At 40.2% G+C, this 16,993-nt stretch overlaps 1 pseudogene across 1 annotated transcript; it reads left to right on the forward strand.

Moving 5' to 3' along the window:
- The first annotated feature begins 1,983 nt into the window (after positions 1–1,983).
- On the forward strand, positions 1,984–15,800 carry LOC147366173 (protein CFDP2 pseudogene; annotated as a pseudogene). The gene is made up of 3 exons (XR_015132408.1): positions 1,984–3,338; positions 3,818–3,898; positions 10,297–15,800. The product of XR_015132408.1 is annotated as a protein CFDP2 pseudogene (transcript).
- The last annotated feature ends 1,193 nt before the right edge of the window (positions 15,801–16,993 follow it).

Raw genomic sequence — 16,993 nt, forward strand, 5'->3', positions numbered from 1 at the left:
GATGACTACAGTAATGTGTTTATTTTTAAAGAGATGGAAAATACACAAAAAAAGGTCAGTAAAAATTACCCATAATCCCATAACCCGGTGATATCTATTCTGTTGACTAGGAGTGAGTATTAACTCTGTTAACTAGGGACAGGTACCCTTCAGCCTTTTTTTTCTACACATTTTTATTCTACAAAGTTGGTAACATAATATAACATGTAATTTTTTATTGAAATACAGTTGATGTATAATATTATATAAGTTATACATGTGCAATATAGTGATTCACAATTTTAAAAGTTATGCTTCATTTACAATTATTATAAAATATTGACTCTGTACCCCTGTTGTACAATATATCCTTGTAGCTTATTTTCTACCTAATAGTTTGCACCTCTTAATACTCTACCCCTATATTGCCCCTCCCCATCTCTCCCTCCCCACTGGTGATCAATCACTAGTTTGTTCTCTATGAGTCTGCTTCTTCTTTGATGTATTCACTAGTTGATTCTATTTTTGTTTCCACATATAAGTGATGTCATATAGTGTTCGTCTTTCTCCTTCTGACTTATTTCACTTAGCATAATGCCCTGCAAGTCCATCTTTATTGCTGCAAATGGCAAAATTTCATTCTTTTAAAAATTTAAATATATATATATATGTGTGTGTATGTATGTATGTATGGGCTTCCCTGGTGGCTCAGATGGTAAAGAATCCACCTGCAATGTGGGAGATCTGGGTTTGATCCCTGAGTTGGGAAGATCCCCTGGAGAAGGAAATGGCAACCAACTCCAGTTTCTTGCCTGGAGAATCCCATGGATAGAGGAGCATGGTGGGCTACTGTCCATGGGCTCGCAAAGAGTTGGACACAACTGAGCAATTAACACAATGCATATATATATATATATATATATATATACACACACACATACATATATAATTTTTCTACCAACTGCTGTTCTTTTACATCACATTATTTTAATAGCTACATAGTATTTTTTCATATGTTTAGTATGAAAATGACTCTTAGACCTGGCAAGAGTTGCAAGGGGAATTTACAACTTCAGGCCATAGCTGCCAGGTTGATGAGTGGGGCTACAGCCTCTTATTTAATTTGAAGCTATTATTTTCTTTGATTTGCTTGAAATACTTTTAGGTGGTCAAGCCTCCTTCTATTTGTTCTGTTCCAAATGTGAGGCCATACCATTGCCTGTTATTTTATATCTGCCTATTGTATGCATTTTAATTTCCTACCTGAGTTTGTCACCTTTGAAAGTGAAGTTGCTCAGTTGTGTCAGACTCTTTGTGACCCCATAGACTGTAGCCTACCAGGCTCCTCTATCCATGGGATTTTCCAGACAATAGTACTGGAGTGGATTGTCATTTGCTTCTCCAAGGGATCTTCCCAACCCAAGGCTTGAACTCGGGTCTCCCACATTGTAGACAGATGCTTTACCGTCTGAGCCACCTACAGGATATATAAGAGTTAAGGAAAATGTTAAAGGGACTAAAGATGATTGAAAATTATTTTTTCTGAAATGCCAGTCAAGTTTAAGTGGGAACTACATTTTTTTCACTGTCAAGCACAACTGTTTCATCTCATGTAACTAGCATGACTTTCCCTCTGTGGTGCCCAATGGATGCTGCCAGTGTGCTATTTGGAGGGGAAAGAAACAAGACATTAGACAGATGGATCATGATAGCTTGAGTTCAGTTCTCTTGGCAGCAACTTTACCCAGGAGTTGCACTTTCTGTTTAGTCCTGGGTAGAATCGGCTATGCTATGGTAGCAAATCAACCCTGAAATCTATGTGGTACAGCAAAAAAAAAAAAAAACAAAAACAAAACCAAAACACTTATTTACTGCTCCCATATAGACTGATGGAGACTGGCAGAGACCCCCCTTCATCCATGACTCAGCCATCTTGTGAGGACGCCATCTCACTATGTGACTTCCAAGTTTGCTGCTATAGAGGAGGAGAGGCATGTAAGCTCACACCAGCCTTTAAGAGAATAATCCCAGAAATTATATGTGTCTCTACTGCTCCCAATCCCTTGGGTAAAATTAGTAACATAATAGAGGGGTGGAGAGCTGGGAGCTGTTTGGAGTGCATGGATATTTGATGAGTGTTGTCTCCGCCACCGTTCTTGTATCAAGCCACAGAAACCAAATTGAGATCTTCTCAGTGAATGAGGACAGGGAATGAAAAGGATTATTGGGATCAGAGAATCTGGAGTAACCAGTAAGACCATTAAGGCCTGTGAATCAGAACAATCTGAAGAACAGTAATGGTCAGAGTGGGAACAAACTGGTCAAGACAGCTACTGAATGGCTGTAACCAGATAGAGTGAGACCAGAGAGAAGACAGGACCCACGAAGCCATGACCGTATGCCTCTGACGTGGAGTCTTTAGAAATGTCATTTACAAACCTGGTCACTCTGGTTCAGAAAGCTTTACAAAGAACTTCAGAAAGTGTGGAGTTCCGGCTCCACCTGAGATCTACTGAATGAAAATCTCGTAAAGAATAGCCTACACGCATCACATTTTAAAAACTATTTCTGATTTATTCTGATAATAATAATGGCTAGTGGCTTGGTGGTAAAGAATCCACCTGACATTGCAGGAGACATCGGTTTGATCCCTGGGTCAGAAAGATCCCCTGGAGAAGGAAGTGGCAACTCACTCCAGTATTCTTGCCTGGAGAATTCCCTGGACCAAGGAGCCTGGAAGGCTGCAGTCCAGGCAAAAGAGTTGGACACAACTTAGTGACTAAACAACAATGACATTATCAGAATAATAATTATTATTTGAAAAGTTACTGCTTAGAACAGAAGGAGGTAGAAGATGTCCTTGAGAAGAGTTGCCAATGAGGGAGCAAACGTTAGAAAAGTGGTGGGAAGAGCCACAACTCTTCCCAGGTTAAGGCATCCCAGGTTATGGTTCTATTGTTGGGTGATTGTTAGCATCACAAAGCAGAGTAAATTCAGCTCTGAGTCATGGTATCATGAGTAGAACCACTTCAACCAGCTACCTGATCAGATACTTAGTATGTAGATGGAGATCACACTTCATGGTCCTGCCATGTTAAATGGTCTGACTTGGCTAGTCACTGCTTCTTGGTCAAGAATTTACCATCTGAGCCACCAGGGAAGCCCCCAGTAGGTAGCACAGCACTGTTCAATATGCAGAGGTGTCTGAAAAATCCAATGCAGATAAATCTCCAGTTCTACACAGAGCACTAGAAGAAAATCTTATTTTTGCCTAATGGCTGGAGTTTTTACTAATAATACCTGGTTTTGCATATGGCTTTCTCTAGATATATCAAAATACAGCAAGACCACAACCTGGGGTAAGTACCAAAGAAATAGTAGATAAATATTGTTTGCAAAATGAAGAGTGGAGGTCAGAGCTTGGGGTGATGTCAATTAATGTATGTCCAAATATAGTTTCACACAAACGCAGTAAATTGGAGTTCTGAAATGGGAAGCAAAACAAGGACCAGGCAGAGATGTATGAGTTAGCTGGTGTCATGAACTCAAGGAAGAAATGTGAACCGTTCATCTTAATTCCAGCAGAAGTCCAGCTGATTTGTAGTTGTTTTTCTATCGCCAGAGCATGCCTTCTCACTCCATATTTTTAAAGCTGCTGGAAGCACAACCGACTTTAGAGTTTGCCCTCTTAGGCTTGTTTTTTTTAAGATTATTTCCATGCTTTATACAACTGCTCTGTTAGTTATAACCAGTCATGATTCATTAAGACCACAGCAGTGGGTTTTGAAAGTAATTCATCTGTTTCCCTTTTATTCCATCTCACTCTGTATTTGCTTAGGAGTCCTGCAGGTGGCTGGCTGGTCAAGCTGGAAGAGCAGGGTTTGGGTGATGTCTGCTTCTGAGTCACATTCCGGGACATGTGAGTATTTTAGGCTAAAGGAGAAAAGTCCAGTAGACATGCAGGGAGCCTTCCTCATGTACTTGAAAGGAAAGACCTGCTCTATGTTGTTCTTAAAAGGCCAATATTTTGAAATTCCAAAGGGCAGGCTCAAAATGAAACATCTTAAACATTTAAGCCATCCAACAATGACATTGACTTCCTGGGGTATTATTGATCTCCCCTCCTTCATGAAGTTCTAAATGTTGGAGCTCCTCAAATTTCAGTTTGCGGCAGTCTTTCTACACAACTTTTTTCAGCTCTTCATTGAGTTCCATTGTTCTGAATACCATGAACGTGTGATAACCCATTATTTTCTCCAGCCAAATATCATCTGTAATCTCATCTATTCAACCATCTCTGTGACCTTTCACTTGAATGTTTCATGAGCATCTCAATATGTAAAGAATACAACTCTTAATTCCTCCTCATACCTTTATCCCAAAGTCTAATTGTTGTCCTTGTTCTGCCCGCTCTCAGTCAATGCCACCATCATCTACCTGTTTTGTGTCTTGAACTCCTGGCCTCTCTCTGCCTGTCCCACTCAAAGCACTTCAAATCAATTGCCTCCACACTTGGACAGAAAACACCAGTGTGTTACTCATTGGGTTTCCTTAGAGCACTGGCACACAGTAATAATATTTGATGAATCAGGGAAAGATGTAGAATGTTCATCAAGAAATACTAATAATTCCTATAATCTATCAAGCATCCACCATGTGATAGGTGCTTTAAATATTATAAATCTATCCCTAACAGCAACTCTTCAAAGTAGGTAGACAAGAAGAAATCTCATTGAACTAAGAGTTTGGTAGGGTTTTGCTTTTATGAATTTTATTGGGTACTTACTATGGTTGGATGCTTTCTATGGCATTTATCATGACAAACATCAGCATATTGCTAGGTGTTTTATATATATTATGTCATTTAATCCTTATCAATACCTCTAGGGTAGGTTTTATGTGCCATATTTTGTGGATGAGGAAGCTGAGTCTAATAGAAATTAATCAACTTGGCTGAAGTCAAACATTAACCAGAAAGTACTGGCTGGTATTTAAGCCCCAGTTCATTTGCCTCCTGAGGCTATATATTTCTCAGCTTTATCACAGAATAAGCTCCATCAAGGGTGCCAACATTTTATGAAATGTTTCAGTAAGTCATCTTTTAAGTTTCTTCTAATCAGAATTTTCATAATTATATAAAAACTCCTTTAGCTCTTCATTACTCTACCACTTAAAAAAATAAAAATAACTTTGTAAATTTCGTAGAAAATCTATAGATGTTCTAAACCTACACAGAAATCCCACCTGATATGATCGTAAAGACATTTCTCTTTTTTGTAAGCTTCGGCATTTTTCAAAATAGAATTCCCATCTAATTAATATCTGGACCAAATTAACCAGCTTGGCAATGATTCCTAGAGCCACAATAACAGATACACAGTGCAGGACGCTACCACAGGGCTGACTCACTACACAGAACATCTGGTCGCTCAAGGATTATTGCTCTCAATGATCCAAATTTATTGGCGACTATTCTGAGTACCTCTGAACAAAGAAGACCTTAATACAATTAGCATATTGCTAAAAAGAGAAATGTCAATGCTAAAATTCTCTACCTATTTGTATTTAGCTCATTTGAGTCCTTAATTCTATTTATTGTAGTTACACAATTATATGGAAATAATTGCATGTCAACTCCTCCAATCCACCATCATGCTAAAGAAGGAAATTAACAACAATGCCCCATATAACAAATATTTGCAAAAAGAAAAGAGTAATGTGAAAGTCAAGTGAAATAATGGACAACTGGAACACTGGGAATGCAGTGTCATTTTTTCTGAGCAATTCAAGATGTTCAGATGCAATAAACCTATGTGTGAAGTCAGGAGATTGAGGCCAAGGAAGAAATACCAAGAAATCTTGACTTCTCTTTTTGCCCAGCACAAGTAGTCTTGGCAAAAATGTCACTTTTCCTTCCTGTTAATCTATATCAGGCTCTAAACTAATCAGGACAAACTGCTCTTTACATTCACAAGGTAAAAGTATTCTGAATAATTTCAGAAATTATTTGCACCCACATAATGATGCTGCTGCTGCTAAGTTGCATCAGTCATGTCCGACTCTGTGCGACCCCATAGACGGCAGCCCACCAGGCTCCTCTGTCCCTGGGATTTTCCAGGCAAGAATACTGGAGTGAGCTGCCATTTCCTTCTCCAATGCATGCATGCATGCTAAGTCGCTTCAGTTGTGTCCAACTCTGTGTGACCCCATGGACAGCAGCCCACCAGGCTCCTCTGTCCATGGAATTCTCTAGGCAAGAATACTGGAGTGCATTGCCATTTCCTTCTCCACCACATAATGATAGCAGATACTTATTCAATGTTACCAGGTGCTGTTTTAAGTAGAGCCAGGATTAGAACACAGGGAATCTGGCTCCACACTGTGCTCTTATTTGTCACACTATGATGGGCTATTTCAAAAAGTCCCCTAGTTAGAGGACCCATCTGTTTGCATCTCACTCTGGTGTGGAAGTGTAGCCACAAACTGGATCAGGAAGCCTCATCTCCACTACCAACATGGGGACCTGGAGTTACGCACATCACTCACAGGTGAGCTGAAATCCACCACTTTAGAAAGAATGTCACAGACCTGACCCATTGCAAGGGGATAAGGAGGATAGTGTGAAGAATAAGTGAGGGGAACCCTCTACCGCAATGTCCTGGGAGATGGATGGAATTATAGAGGAGGGATCTTGAGAGGGGTGTGGTTTAAGAAGGTGAGAGTTTCAACCTTCCCTCTCCTAGTTTAGGAATGCTTCTAACATTGCCCTTGATTTTAAAAATATAGATGTTTGCTTTATTAAAACATCTAATCTTTCTGCTCTGGGCCAAGCAAGTGGACAGGATGGCAAGGAAAGGGAGGTATATCCCATCCCATCACTTCAATGGGTCCCATACAGAACATGCACTTTTCTGAATGAACCTGTTGGGTTCATTCCGACTCCAAGCCTGGGAGGTGTCTAAGTACAGGGGAAGAGTAGCTGAAAGCAAGAGCTCAAGTGAGAGGGAGATACCATTCTACTTACATCTGCAGGTCAGGAGAGCACTTCTGAAGTTTTAATGTGCATTTGAACCACCTGGAGATCTTGTTAAAATGCAGATTCCCATCCAGAGGGAATGAGGGAGGGCCTGAGACTCTGCATTTCTAACAAGCTCCCTAGTGATGCCAATGCTGCTGGTCTGTAGACCACATTTTAAGTAGCAAGGAACTATAGGTTGTGTAAACTGGGTGGCAGAGAGACCTTATACACCTGAGTTACACATGTATTTTCATTGCCCTTCCTTCTTTATGCTCTTGGTCTCTTACACAATTGTTTAGGGAAGAGCTTCTATTCCTCTTTTCACTTGTCCTGAAGGAAGGTCATGAAGATCTTTTTGTATAGTTCTTCTGTGTATTCTTGCCACTTCTTAATATCTTCTGCTTCTGATAACCACGATGGTGTGATCACTCATCTAGAGCTAGACATTATGGAATATGAAGTCAAGTGGTCACTACAAACAAAGCTAGTGGAGGTGATAGAATTCAAGTTGAGCTATTTCAAATCTTAAAAGATGTTGTTAAAGTGCCGCACTCAATATGCCAGCAAATTTGGAAAACTCAGCAGTGGCCACAGGACTGGAAAAGGTCAGTTTTCATTCCAATCCCAAAGAAGGGCAATGCCAAAGAATGTTCAAACTACTGCACAATTGCACTCATTTCACATGATAGCAAAGTAATGCTCAAAATTCTCCAAGCCAGGCTTCAACAGTATGTGAATTGTGAACTTCCAGATGTTCAAGCTGGATTTAGAAAAGCCAGAGGAACCAGAGACCAAATTGTTAACATTCACTGGATCATCAAAAAAGCAAAAGAGTTCCAGAAAAACATCTACTTCTGCTTTATTGACTATGCCAAAGCCTTTGACTGCATGGATCACAACAAACTGTGGAAAATTATTCAAGAGATCGGAATATCAGGCCACCTGACCTGCCTCCTGAGAAATCTGTATGCAGGTGAAGAAAGGACAGTTAAAACTGGACAAGAAACAACAGATTGGTTCCAAATAGGAAAAGGAGTACGTCAAGTCTGTATATTGTCACCCTGCTTATTTAACTTCTCTGCAGAGTACATCATGAGAAACGCTGGGCTGGAAGAAGCACAAGCTGGAATCACGATTGCTGGGAGAAATTTCAATAACCTCAGATATGCAGATGACACCACCCCTATGGCAGAAAGTGAAGAAGAACTAAAAAAGCCTCTTGATGAAAGTGAAAGAGGAGAGTGAAAAAGTTGGCTTAAAACTCAGCATTCAGAAAACGAAGATCATGGCATCCGGTCCCATCACTTCATGACAAATAGATGAGGAAACAATGGAAACAGTGGCAGACTCTATTTTTTTGGGCTCCTAAATCACTGCAGATGAAGACTGCAGCTATGAAATTAAAAGACTCTTACTCCTTGGAAGAAAAGCTATGAACAACTTGGACAGCATATTAAAAAGCAGGGACATTACTTTGCCAACAAATGTCCATCTAGTCAAAGCTCTGATTTTTCCAGTGGTCATGTATGGATGTGAGAGTTGGACTGTAAGAAAACTGAGCACCAAAGAATTGATGCTTTTGAACTGTGGTGTTGGAGAAGACTCTTGAAAGTCCCTTGGACTGCAAGGAGATCCAACCAGTCCATTCTGAAGGAGATCAGCCCTGGGATTTCTTTGGAAGGAATGACGCTAAAGCTGAAACTCCAGTACTTTGGCCACCTGATGTGAAGAACTGACTCATTGGAAAAGACCCTAATGCTGGGAAACATTGAAGGTGGGAGGAGAAGGGGACGACAGAGGATAAGATGTTTGGATGGCATCACCAACTCAATGGACATGAGTTTGAGCAAGCTCTGGGAGTTAGTGGTGGACAGGGAAGCCTGGTGTTTTGCAGTCCATGGGGTCACAAAGAGTCAGACATGACTGTGCGACTGAACTGAACTGAACTGAACTGAACTGAGAGAATAGCCATAAAAATAATACTCCTGGTTTTTGTGTTGGTCATACTCACATCACCTAAACCAATTGCCTTCAGATTTGCACAGGGGACATATTTGTATTACTGATAGTTCCCTTCAAATCACTGGTACATAAAGAGGAAGGGATGAGCTATGACTGTCCTTTCTTTGCTGTATGGTGTGAGTCCAGGCAGATGGCACTTTTATCTGGCCCCAAGTGCATTCATTCCTCATCCTGGGATAGTTGTACATTTTGTCAACTCCAATGCAGTCGGAAACTGTTATGAATAATAGAAGGTATGGCCTATTAAAAGGTGATGCTGGGGTCAAAGCTGAAGGGAGACTCCAGAAGCAGTGACTATTGAGTTTGAATGCCCAGAAAGATTAGTCTGCTTGAGCAAGCAGCAAGGGCATCCCCTCTGCCCTGTATCTCTGAGTTTACCAAGAGAGATGGTTGAGAGCATGCATCCATATCCAACTTAAGCTCTGGTTAGAAGAATCAGTTCAGAATCTTTGCCTCCTTGAAACATCAGTGGAGAGAATGACTATTTGCATTTTTCAAACTATTTTCATAAGATATACAATGGAATTAGGAAAGCCAAATTTAGATTAGGTGCAACGGAACCGTCTTCCTGAGAGACAGAAGGTAATTATAGAAAGGCCTTTCAAAGAAAAGTGATGGAAACACTTGCTAATGTTTCCCCGGGACCTTCATAGAGCCAGGTTACAGGGAGAGGAAGCTGGTCTGTATAACCTATTACTTCTTTTCCCAGGACAGTTCCATGACCAGAGTTACCACTGAAGAGAGCCAAGACAATGAGTGGAATCAGACCATGCGTGGGGCCAAGATAAACTGGGCTAACACTCCAACTGTTCAGAATGGCTTGGTGCCTGGACACCACCCCTGTGAACACCCAGCTCCCTAGGCCCTGCCCTGCCTTTCTGGTAGGCGAGATTTCCCCACATGCTACCACCCCACCAAACCACATCTAGCAAGGCAGAAGCTTGAGTATGTTATGATATTACAGCATTCTTATAATATTTCCCTGTGTCTTCTTGAGTTTATTTTCTTTTCAAAAAACTTTATTTGAACATGGTTCAAAAATCAGAACTATACAAAGGTGCACTGAGTAGTGTCACTTTTTTCTGTCCCCATCCACCACTTCTCCCCCCTCACTATAAGCCATCACTGAATTTCTGCTTGCCTTTTATTCTGTTTAGCTTTATATTTTTATGCATATACGAGTAAATATTCTCATACTTCTATTTCTGATACAAAAGATCGAGCTTATTCTGCTACATTTTGCTGTGTTTTTTTTTTTTTTTTTAAATATACTGTAGAGGACCTCCTTGGTTGTCCAGTCATTAAGAATCCACATGCCAGTGAAGGGGACACAGGTTGGATCCTTGGTCAGAGAAGATCCTACGTGCCATAGGGCAACTAATTCCTCAAGCCGAAAAGACTGAAGCCCGCACACCTAGAACCTATGCTCTGCAACAAGAGGAGCCACCACAGTGAGAATTCCATGCATGGCAACTAGAGAAAGTACATGTGTAGCAATGAAGACCCAGCACAGCCAAAAATTAACTAATTAATTAAATTATATATATAGGTATATATACCAAAATATTTATATTTAATACCTATATGTATTACTCAATGAAACTCAGCCATGCCCCTGGGGCCACCCAAGATGGGCGGGTCATGGTGGAGAGGTCTGACAGAATGTGGTCCACTGGAGAAGGAAATGGCAAACCACTTCAGTATTCTTGCCTTGAGAACCCCATGAACAGTATGAAAAGGCAAAATGATAGGATACTTGAAAGAGGAACTCCCCAGGTCGGTAGGTGCCCAATATGCTACTGGAGATCAGTGGAGAAATAACTCCAGAAAGAATGAAGGGATGGAGCCAAAGCAAAAACAATACCCAGTTGTGGATGTGACTGGTGATAGAAGCAAGGTCCGATGCTGTAAAGAGCAATATTGCATAGGAACCTGGAATGTCAGGTCCATGAATCAAGGCAAATTGGAAGTGGTCAAACAGGAGATGGCAAGAGTGAATGTCGACATTCTAGGAATCAGCGAACTAAAATGGACTGGCATGGGTGAATTTACCTCAGATGACCATTTTATCTACTACTGCGGGCAGGAATCCCTTAGAAGAAATGGAGTAGCCATCATGGTCAAGAAAAGAGTCTGAAATGCAGTACTTAGGTGCAATCTCAAAAACCACAGAATGATCTCTGTTCATTTCCAAGGCAAACCATTCAATATCACAGTAATCCAAGCCTATGCCCCAACCAGTAACACTGAAGAAGCTGAAATCAAACGGTTCTATGAAGACCTACAATACCTTTTAGAACTAACACCCAAAAAAGATGTCCTTTTCATTATAGGGGACTGGAATGCAAAAGTAGGAAGTCAAGAAACTCCTGGAGTAACAGGCAAATTTGGCCTTGGAATATGGAATGAAGCAGGGCAAAGGCTAATGGAGTTTTGCCAAGAGAACGCACTGGTCAGAGCAAACACTCTCTTTCAACAACAAAAGAGAAGACTCTACACATGGATATCACCAGATGGTCAACACCAAAATCAGATTGATTATATTCTTTGCAGCCAAAGATGGAGAAGCTCTATACAGTCAGCAAAAACAAGACCAGGAGCTGACTGTGGCTCAGATCATGAACTCCTTATTGCCAAATTCAGACTGAAATTGAAGAAAGTAGGGAAAACCACTAGACCATTTATGTATGACCTAAATCAAATTCCATATGATTATACAGTGGAAGTGAGAAATAGATTTAAGGGACTAGATCTGACAGATAGAGTGCCTGATGAACTATGGATGGAGCTTCGTGACATTGTACAGGAGACAGGGATCAAGACAATCCCCATGGAAAAGAAATGCAAAAAAGCAAAATGGCTGTCTGGGGAGGCCTTACAAATAGCTGTGAAAAGAAGAGAAGGGAAAAGCAAAGGAGAAAAGGAAAGATATAAGCATCTGAATGCAGAGTTCCAAAGAATAGCAAGAAGAGATAAGAAAGCCTTCTTCAGCGATCAATGCAAAGAAATAGAGGAAAACAACAGAATGGGAAAGACTAGAGATCTCTTCAAGAAAGTTAGAGATACCAAGGGAACATTTCATGCAAAGATGGGCTCAATAAAGGACAGAAATGGTATGGACTTAACAGAAGCAGAAAATATTAAGAAGAGGTGGCAGGAATACACAGAAGAACTGTACAAAAAAGATCTTCACGACCAAGAAAATCACGATGGTGTGATCACTGACCTAGAGCCAGACATCCTGGAATATGAAGTCAAGTGAGCCTTAGAAAGCATCACTACAAACAAAGCTAGTGGAGGTGATGGAATTCCAGTTGAGCTATTTCAAATCCTGAAAGATGACGCTGTGAAAGTGCTGCACTCAATATGCCAGCAAGCTTGGAAAACTCAGCAGTGGCCACAGGACTGGAAAAGGTCAGTTTTCATTCTGACCCCAAAGAAAGGCAATGCCAAAGCATGCTCAAACTACCGCACAATTGCACTCATCTCACACTCTAGTAAAGTAATGCTCAAAATTCTCCAAGCCAGGCTTCAACAGTATGTGAACCATGAGCTTCTAGATGTTCAAGCTGGTTTTAGAAAAGGCAGAGGAACCAGAGATCAAATGGCCAACATCCACTGGATCATGGAAAAAGGAAGAGAGTTTCAGAAAAACATCTGTTCTGCTTTATTGACTATGCCAAAGCCTTTGACTGTGTGGATCACAATAAACTGTGGAAAAATGTGAAAGAGATGGGAATACCAGACCACCTGACCTGCCTCTTGAGAAAGCTATATGCAGGTCAGGAAGTAACAGTTAGAACTGGACATGGAACAACAGACTGGTTCCAAATAGGAAAAGGAGTACGTCAAGGCTGTGTATTGTCATCCTGCTTATTTAACTTCTATGCAGAGTACATCATGAGAAACACCGGGCTGGAAGAAGCACAAGCTGGAATCAAGATTGCTGGGAGAAATACCAATAACCTCAGATATGCAGATGACACCACCCTTATGGCAGAAAGTGAAGAGGAACTCAAGAGCCTCTTGATGAAAGTGAAAGAGGAGAGTGAAAAAGTTGGCTTAAAGCTCAACATTCAGAAGACAAAGATCATGGCATCTGGTCCCATCACTTCATGGGAAATAGATGAGGAAAAAGTGGAAACAGTGTCAGACTTTATTTTTTGGGGGCTCCAAAATCACTGCAGATGGTGACTGCAGCCATGAAATTAAAAGATGCTTACTCCTTGGAAGGAAAGTTATGACCAACCTAGATAGCATATTGAAAAGCAGAGACATTACTTTGCCAACAAAGTTCTGCCTAGTCAAGGCTATGGTTTTTCCTGTGGTCATGTATGGATGTGAGAGTTGGACTGTGAAGAAAGCTGAGTGCTAAAGAATTGATGCTTTTCAACTGTGGTGTTGGAGAAGACTCTTGAGAGTCCCTTGGACTGCAAGGAGATCCAACCAGTCCATTCTGAAGGAGATCAGTCCTGGGTGTTTATTGGAAGGACTGATGCTAAAGCTTAAAGTCCAATACTTTGGCCACCTCATGGGAAGAATTGACTCACTGGAAAAGACTCTGATGCTGGGAGGGATTAGGGTCAGGAGGAGAAGGGGAGGATGGAGGATGAGATGGCTGGATTGCATCACGGACTCAGTGGACGTGAGTCTGAGTGAACTCCAGGAGTTGGTGATGGACAGGGAGTCCTGGCATGCTGCAATTCATGGTGTCGCAAAGAGTTGGACACGACTGAGCGACTGAACTGACCTGAACCTATATGTAATTAAATTAATTAATTAATTATAGGTTTTCCCAAAGCAGTATATAGAAATCTTCCTCGTTCTTTTTGACAGCTGCATAATATTTCAATATATAAGTGTTTTCTTTCCAACCAGTCTCCCAGATGCTGTTCTCTTGCATAGTTTCTAGTCTTTTTTTATTACAAACAATGCTGTGAGAGGCATCCTTTTGCATTTTTTCTTTTCCTTGGGTGCATGTGCATGCTGAGTTGCCTCAGTCATGTCCAAGTCTTTGCAACACTATGGATCGTAGCCCACCAGGCTCCTCTGTCCATAGTATTTCCCAGGCAAAAATACTAGAGTGGGTTGCCATGCCCTCCTCCAGGGAATCTTCCCAACCCAGGGATCAAACCCACGTGTCTTTTGTCTCCTGTATTGGCAGGTGGGTTCTTTACCACTAGTGCCAAATGGGAAGCCCTTTTTTTGTTTCGGTACAGGTGTAACTAAAGCTGGATTCTGGTTTCTGGTTTCCTAACTTAAAGAGTTAATGCATTTGTAATCTTGATATTTCCAGTCTTCTTTCCTTAAGGAATTATAATTTTTTTCTCCCTTTAGTAAAATATAAGAGTGCCTGGTTCTCTACTTCTTTGCCAAGAGAGTGTGTCAAACTTTTGGTTTGTCTAATCCAAATGTTATCTTAGAATAGTTTTAATATTTGATCTCATTCCAAATGTGATAACATATGTCATAACTTTTGGAGACATTTGAATTTATTTTTCTGTGAACTTTTTGTTCATGCCCTTTGCTCATTTCTATGATTGTTGGTTTCTTAATCTTGATTTCTAAGAGCTACTATATATTAAGGAGATCAGACCTTACTTATGAAGAGTGAAGCTGGAGGACTTACACTACCTAATTTCAAAATTTATTATAAAGCTACAGTATTCAAGACAATATGGTACTGATATAAAGTTAGACAATGGAATGAATAGAATTCAGAAATAGACCGACACTAACATGATCAATAGATTTTCAAAAAAAGATGCCAAGATAATTCAATATGGGAAGGATAACCTTTTAAATAAATGTGTTGAAATAATTGTATAACTCTAAGGATTTAAAAATTTAACCCTGACCCTTGCCACATATTATAAGCCAAAATGAATTAAAATGGATCTTAGAACACAGTACAAGAGTAATAAAACTAATGCATAAATGCAGAGGAGAAAATCTTTGTGATATTGAGTTAATCAAAGATTTATTAAATAGGTCATACAAAGTACTGATTGTAAAGGACTGCACTGATAAAATGTACAGGAACAAAATTAAAAACTTATGCTCTCAGAAAGATGCACTGACTGAAGGAAATAAAAAGGCAAGCTGTAGATTGAAAGAAAATACTTGCAAAGCATATGTCTGTCAAAGGACTTGTGTCCAGAATCTATATAGAATTCCTACAACCCCATAGCAAGCAGATAAACACAATGAAAAGTTTGGCAAAAAATTTGAACAAATTCTTCACAAAATGAGATATCCAGATGGCAAATAGGCATATGGAAGTATACGCAACATCTCTAGTCATTTCAGGGAAACAAGTTAAAACCACAGTGAGATTCTACTACCTGCTCACTCAAATGGCTAAATATAAGAGGACTGGCAATAGCAAGTGCCAACGAGAAATGTAGAGCGACTGGAACTCTCACGCAGCGGACACGGCGAGTGTTACAGTGACTTTGGAGGACAGTATGGCAGTGTCAAATTTAAACATGCATTTATCATCCAACTCAGCAATGCCATTCCTATGCACTAAAGTGAGAAATTAAATGTATGTTCACATCGAGACTTTTACATGAATGTTATAACAGCATCATTCATAAAACAATAAAGGTAGAAATAATTGAATGTCCATCAATTGGTGAATTCATACAGTGAAATACTACTAGCATTATCGTGGAGTATAATATTAATATACATAGTATGCCTGCATGCTCAATTGCTAAGTTGTGTCCAACTCTTTGCAACTGCATGGACTGTAGCCTACCAGGCTCCTCTGTCCATGGAATTTTCCAGGCAATAATACTGGAGTGGGTAGCCATTCTCTTCTCCAGGGGATCTTCCCAACTCAGGGATAGAACCCAGGTCTCCCGCATTGCAGTCAGATTCTTTACCATCTGAGCCACCAGGGAAGCCTGGTTAATAGCATCCTCAGTAGTAAAAATAATCTTATTCATGTACAAATTGAACTCATAATTTTTAAATCCCCTATGATAAAATCAGGCTTCCCTGGTGGCTCAAATGGTAAAGAATCTGTCTGCAATGCAGGAGACCTGGGTTCAATCCCTGGGTTGAGAAGATCCCCTAGAGAAGTGAATGGCTACCCACTCCAGTATTATTGCCTGGAGGATTCCATGGACAGAGGAGCCTGATGGGCTATACAGTTCATGAGGTCACAAAGAGTTGGACATGACTGAGCAACTAACACATAAATCTATTTTTATTTATAGATGACATGTAGAAAATATTAAGGGATTCCTCAAAAAGGAAAAAAAAAAAAAAACTGCTAGAACTAAAGCAAACTTAGTAAGTTCACTTAGAATACAAGTTCAATATTCAAAAATCAATGCTACCTACTAATAGAAAATAATTTAAAATAAAATTTAAGAAGGCAATTCCATTTATAATATTATTAAAAACACAAATGCAAATAACTGAATTTTCCAAAGTAAAATATAAGACCTTTGTACCAACAGGGCTTCCCGGTGGCTCAGATAGTAAAGAATCTGCCTGCAGTGCAGGAGACCTGGGTTTGATCCTTGGGTTGGGAAGATCCCCTGGAAAAAGGGAATGGTTACCCACTCCAGTAATCTGGCCTATAGAATCCCCACAGGCAGAGGGGCCTGGCAGGCTATAGTCCATGGGGTCGCAAAGAGTTGGACACAACTGAGTGACTAAGCACATTATACTAAAAACTACAAAGCATTGTTGAGAGAAATAAAAGCAGACATTTAATAGAAGGATGGAAAAATACACTGTATTTATGAGCTGGAATAGTGGACATCATTAAGATTAAGATTTTCAGTTCAATGCCTCCCAGCGTTACTGGTTGGGGCATAGACTTGGATTACTGTGATATTGAATGGTTCGCTTTGGAAACGAACAGAGATCATTCTGTCGTTTTTCAGATTGCATCCAAGTACTGCATTTTGGACTCTTTTTTTTTTTAAAGATTTTAATTCTCCCCAAATTGATCTA

The sequence above is a fragment of the Bos grunniens genome, chromosome 9 (genome assembly GCF_055505025.1).
Source record: "Bos grunniens cultivar Pamir isolate PY7600 chromosome 9, Bosgru_T2T1.0, whole genome shotgun sequence".
NCBI lineage: Eukaryota > Metazoa > Chordata > Mammalia > Artiodactyla > Bovidae > Bos > Bos grunniens.